Source organism: Myotis davidii, unplaced genomic scaffold (genome assembly GCF_000327345.1).
Source record: "Myotis davidii unplaced genomic scaffold, ASM32734v1 scaffold299, whole genome shotgun sequence".
Lineage (NCBI taxonomy): Eukaryota > Metazoa > Chordata > Mammalia > Chiroptera > Vespertilionidae > Myotis > Myotis davidii.
This window is the reverse complement of record NW_006293088.1, coordinates 7,151,200-7,156,962: the sequence shown is the minus strand read 5'-3', so window position 1 is coordinate 7,156,962 and position 5,763 is coordinate 7,151,200. Positions and strand designations below refer to the sequence as shown.

At 56.5% G+C, this 5,763-nt stretch overlaps 1 protein-coding gene across 1 annotated transcript in view; it reads left to right on the top strand.

Moving 5' to 3' along the window:
• Positions 1–3,167: 3,167 nt before the first annotated feature.
• The window catches only part of SPSB1 (splA/ryanodine receptor domain and SOCS box containing 1), a 49,703-nt gene continuing 47,107 nt past the window's right edge, over positions 3,168–5,763 (top strand). The window contains exon 1 of the mRNA XM_006766751.2: positions 3,168–3,317. The gene's annotated coding sequence lies outside the window, so the exon portion shown is untranslated. The remainder of the gene's footprint in view (positions 3,318–5,763) is intronic.

Genomic DNA, 5,763 nt, shown 5'->3' with positions numbered 1-5,763 from the left:
AGGGAACCTTTCAAACGGAAAACCCGGAGCAGCCTGGCCCGTGGGTGCAGCCCTGCCGTGGGCCACCGGCCGGCTGTGCGAGGACCCGGCGCCGGTCCTGGTCAAGTTCAGGGCAGAGGCGCCTGTTTGTGAGTGTGAGTGAGGGTGTGTGTGCCTGAGCGTAGGATGCCGTGCACTGGGTCTCTGTGAGCCCGTCGGTGTGGGTGTGTGACTCGGTGTGTAAATGTGTGTGAGTGTATACGAGTATGTGTAGCTCTGAGGTCTGAGTGTGCTTCTGCATACATGTATCTCTGGGAGTGTGTGTCTCTGAGTGCATCTGTGTGTGAGTGCATCTGTGAGTGTGTGTGTCTCTGAGTGCATCTGTGTGTGTGAGTGCATCTGTGTGTGTGTGAGTGCATCTGTGTGTGTCTGAGTGCATCTGTGTGTGTGTGTGTGAGTGCATCTGTGAGTGTGTGTGTCTCTGAGTGCATCTGTGTGTGTGTGTGAGTGTATCTGTGTGTGTGAGTGTATCTGTGTGTGTGTCTGAGTGCACCTGTGTGTGTCTGAGTGCATCTGTGTGTGTGTGTGTGAGTGCATCTGTGAGTGTGTGTGTCTCTGAGTGCATCTGTGTGTGTGTGTGAGTGTATCTGTGTGTGTGAGTGTATCTGTGTGTGTGTCTGAGTGCACCTGTGTGTGTCTGAGTGCATCTGTGTGTGTGTGTGTGAGTGCATCTGTGAGTGTGTGTGTCTCTGAGTGCATCTGTGTGTGTGTGTGAGTGTATCTGTGTGTGTGAGTGTATCTGTGTGTGTGTCTGAGTGCACCTGTGTGTGTCTGAGTGCATCTGTGTGTGTGTGTGTGAGTGCATCTGTGAGTGTGTGTGTCTCTGAGTGCATCTGTGTGTGTGTGTGAGTGTATCTGTGTGTGTGAGTGTATCTGTGTGTGTGTCTGAGTGCACCTGTGTGTGTCTGAGTGCATCTGTGTGTGTGTGTGTGAGTGCATCTGTGAGTGTGTGTGTCTCTGAGTGCATCTGTGTGTGTGTGTGAGTGTATCTGTGTGTGTCTGAGTGTATCTGTGTGTGTGTCTGAGTGCATCTGTGTGTGTCTGAGTGCATCTGTGTGTGTGTGTGTGAGTGCATCTGTGAGTGTGTGTGTCTCTGAGTGCATCTGTGTGTGTGTGTGAGTGTATCTGTGTGTGTGAGTGTATCTGTGTGTGTGTGAGTGCACCTGTGTGTGTCTGAGTGCATCTGTGTGTGTGTAAGTGCATCTGTGTGAGTGTGTCTCTGAGTGAGTGTGTCTCTAAGTGAGTGTGTGTGTGCCGTTCATGGTCGCCTGGCTGTGGACCCCCTGGTGCCTGACTTTGGGCTGTGTTGGACCCACACTCTGGACTAGGGGAGCCCCCCTGGTGCCAGCTGAGGCGGGTGCAGACGCCTCTCCCTCCCCCTCTCTCTTTCTCTGAAAATGAACGATAGGCTTTGGGGTGAGTTGGCAGGGGCTGCTTCCTGAGTGAGTAATATTTAATTAAACACTCCAGCCGGTAGCATCAGAAACTGGTCATGAATTGAGTTTTAACAGGTGTTGATGGTAAAAGCGCCGTCCGAGTGACTAAGGTTTGGTGTCTTTGGAATAATTCTCCCGGGGGTAGGAGCGGGAGGGTTGTGGAGTGTGAGGAGAGCAGCAAGCAAGGAAGGGAGCTGCTCCTCCCTTCTCTGGGTGGTGGGGAGCGCTGGGCTAAGCTCTGGGGCACAGGCTGGCTTCCAGGAGCTGGGAAGTCCTGTCTTACAGGATATGTTCCCAGCAGAGGCCCAGAGAGGGTGGCTGACTTTCCCAAAGTGCACAGCCAGGGCCATGGACCAAGTCTTCAGAATCCTAGCTGTTGCCGTTGGTTACTGTCCCCCGGGCTGAGGTCATGGGCCAGGCTCTCATGCCTCCCCAGCTGTGAAGTGATGGGTGGATTAGATCATTTTAAGCACTTCCCTGCTTCTCTGACTGCCTTTTCTTCTGCAGAGTGCTTTACCAGGAGAGAGAGAGAGAGAATGTGCGTGTGCATGGATGGGGGTGTGGCGTGACCTAATGCAATAACTTTATTAAGTCTTCCTTTCCTTTCCCAGGGAAGCGCAGAGACAGAAAAGCAATGGCATGTTGACCTCAGTGGCTCTGACAGCCATGAGCCAGGATCGATGTGGCTTTAGGGAGGGAGGTCAAGGGTCAGGGGAGAATCAGTGGGTTCTGGGGGTGCCAGGAGGGAGAGGTCCTGCTGGGGGCACCAGTGATGTCACTTTGGAGCTGGGTGGGGCTGCATTCCGTGGGCTGGTCCAGCAAAGCTGGAACCACCCTTCCGCAGGTCTCCAGGGCTGCCTCTCAGAACCTGACGCCCCCTGGGCAAGCAGCAGGGTGCTGAATGTCTCTTAGGGTCAGGGGCCAGCGGGTGGGGGTCAAGCTGGCGGAGGCCAGAGCTGTGCTCCCTGTGCTGTGCCTGGCACCCACTCTCTTCCTGGGGACGCAGACACTTGCCTGCTGAAACATCTTCATGTTGAGCCAAACCTCTGATCCTATGGCGTTCACGAGTTTAGCCTGAGAATTTAACACCATCCTTCTCAAGAAATAGTTTGTGGTATGTGTCACTCGAATTATCTTTTTGTGCCTGAGGAGTTTGCAAAGGAGTGTCTTTTTTATATATATTTCTTATTGATTTCAAAGAGGAAGGGAGAGGGAGAGAGAAAAACATCAACGATGAGAGATAATCATGGATCAGCTGCCTCCTGCACGCCCCACACTGGGGACCGAGTCCAGAACCCAGGCATGTGCCCCGACTGGGAATCGAACCCTGACCTCCTGGTTCACAGGTTGATGCTCAACCACAGAGCCACACCGGCCAGGTGGGAAGGAGCGTCTTTATCAGACAGCGTGCAGGGTGGGGACAGGTGTGCCGCGGTCGCCCTCCGCATAGGGCGCGTAACCTCTTGCGGGTCCCTCCCCCCAGGCCTGACCGACAAAATCCGGACTTAAGGGGACTTTTCTTTTGGACTTTCAACCTCGTTCTCACCCTCATCCCCGTGAGTGGTAGCATCCCCCCACCTGAGAGGGCTGCCAGGCTCAGGTAGCAGGTGCTGAGTGCCCCGTGGTGTGACCTTGTTTGATGATGATCGTGACGATGGTGATGACGATGATGATAGTAACATTCATGCTGGGAAGCGGTGTTCTGTGGGTGCTGGGCCCAGGCTCTGATCCGAGTCCTTGACACCTTCCCCCTTGTTTTCTCCTAGAACCGGCACCAGCAGGGCTGGCAGCGGGGCCTGTGGAAATGGTTTGTCACAAGCTCTGGACCCGACTGACCTAAACGTACGTGTCACCGGCTTGAATTCACCGCCCGGGCGGTGGGTGGGGGCGTGGGCGAGCATCTGCGGCTACCTCTGGGGAATGAGGGGGGCACGGGGTGATGTGGGCCACGACCACGGGCACGTGGGACGGAACTGGCGCAGGGAGCAGGATGCTGGATCGGCCTGGTGATGGGGCCCGGGCGGCTGCGCCAGGTCCGAGTGCCCTTGCCAGACGGACCGCTAACAGCAGGGCGTGGGCCGGGGTCTCTGCAGTGGGCCCCAGGGTGCCCAAGAGCCACCTGGGAAGCGCTCTGGTTTAGGGGTTTTCTGCTTCTCTCTTTAAAAAAAATCACTATAACATCGGCATAACTTCAAACTTACCGTTTTCACCACTTTTGAGTGGACTGTTTAGGGCAGTGATGGCAAACCTATGACACGCGTGACACGCGAACTCATTTTTTTGGTTGATTTTTCTTTGTTAAATGGCATTTAAATATATAAAATAAATATCAAAAATATAAGTCTTTGTTTACTATGGTTGCAAATATCAACACATTTCTCTATGTGACACAGCCCCAGAGTTAAGTTAGGGTTTTTCAAAATGCTGACACGCCGAGCTCGAAAGGTTCGCCATCACTGGTTTAGGGGCATTTAAGCACATTCGCACTGTTGTGCAACCATCACCTCCGTCCACCTCCAGGACGTTTCGTCTTGCAAATCTGAGTCTCTAACACCCGCCCCTGCCCCCAGGCCCTGGCACCGCCCGTCCTACTTTCTGTCTCTATGAGTGTGACTACCCGAGGTCCCTCGGAGAAGTGGCGGCATGCAGCTTGTCCTGCTGTGGCCGGCTTCTTCCACTCGCACGCTGTCCTCACGGTTCATCGCGTTGTGGCCTGTGCCAGCATGTCCTTCCTGCTTCAGGCTGCCTAGCAGTCCGCGGTATGGATGGACCACATTGACTTCATCCGTTCATCCACGATGGACGCTTGGTCTCTGGTGATCTCTTGCACGCCCTGAGTGAAGGCTCCAGGGAGGGGCCTCATGGTGCGCCTTTGGGGTGCTGTGGGGATGCAGGGGCTCTGGTGGTGGACTTCTTGGGCTCCTGCCTTGCCCTGAGGTGACTGGCCCAGCCTCACAGGCCGCTGCCCCTCTGGCTGCTCGGAGAAGAGCTGAGGCTGCTTGTGGGAGCTGGGGGGAGGGGGGGGAAGGTGGCGGGCGGCAGGGGGGCCTGGGAGCAGGGTCTCAGGCCAGGACCCAGGGTTCTGGCTGCAAGTGGCCACTGCACTCCCAGGGCTGCTACCGGGGTGAGAGGAGTACCCTCCAGCCGAAGGCCAGCCTCCTTCCCTGGTCAGCATAGCTGGTCTCCATGTCCTCGTCCTGGCGTCCTGCACTCCCAGGTCTGCCTGCAGCCTGGAGGTCACCCTCCTACCCCACACTCACTGAGCTTTTCAGTTCCCATCCCCTCACCGGCTCTGCTGCTTTGCAGGTTATTCCCACCCCTGGAATGCCCCCACTTCTCTCCTTCTGTAACCTCCCCCCCTCCTCAGGCAGGTCCCCGCCACCCCCTCCTCGCTTCAGTCACCAGCATCTATATCCTGTGCCCGACTCTGCCTCCCGCACCGATGCCCCGCCCTGCACATTTCATGCCAACCCGATGGCCTACACTCCCTTCTCACTTAACTTTAAAAACCAGGTCTCCCCTCTCCCCAGACCCGCCTGCTCCCGTGTTCCTGTAGGGCAGGGTAGCCAGTCAGCCAGGCCAGACACACACTCACCCCTAGAGGCACCCCGGGAGCTGGACTGTGGGCTCCAGGAGAGCAGCGGGTAGGGCACATGGATCTTGTTCATCACTGTGTCCCCAGTGCTCAGTGCACACAGTAGGCTCCTACTGGATAACCACTGCCCGCATGAGTGCAGCCAAGGCCTGTAGCAGGGTGGTTCCAAGCAGGGCTCGGCAAGGCCTGGACCCAGGCTCAGAGGACCCGCCAGCACCTCCCGGCCGGGTGGCCTGGTCAGACACTAGCTCCCCTTCATGGCCCCGGCTTGTGTGACCGTGTAGTGTGGCTGCCACCGCACCAGGTGGCTGTGAGGTTCCAGGAGGTGACATGCATCAGGACTAGCCTCGGCACAGGGCTAGCCACGTGCCTGGTGCACAGCGTGTGGGGTGGGTGGTGGGTGATGGCGTCTCCCTCACGGAACCTGACTGCCAGCTTTTCATTCCTAGACCAGAATTTCCCCTCTGGCCCCACGGGAGGTCAGGAGCTCCAAGGCGAGGCCCCTCTCTTGAGCTGTTATTGGGCCGCTTGCCATTTATTCTTTAACTCACACATTTATTGAGCACCTACTGTATGCAGCCAATCTACTGGGGCCGAGGACACAAAGGATGGAGAGGGGGTTTCGCTCCATCTCTGTGTAGTGAGAGAGGCAGGTCCTGTGATGGCCGTGCCTAGGGCATTATGGGGACGGTG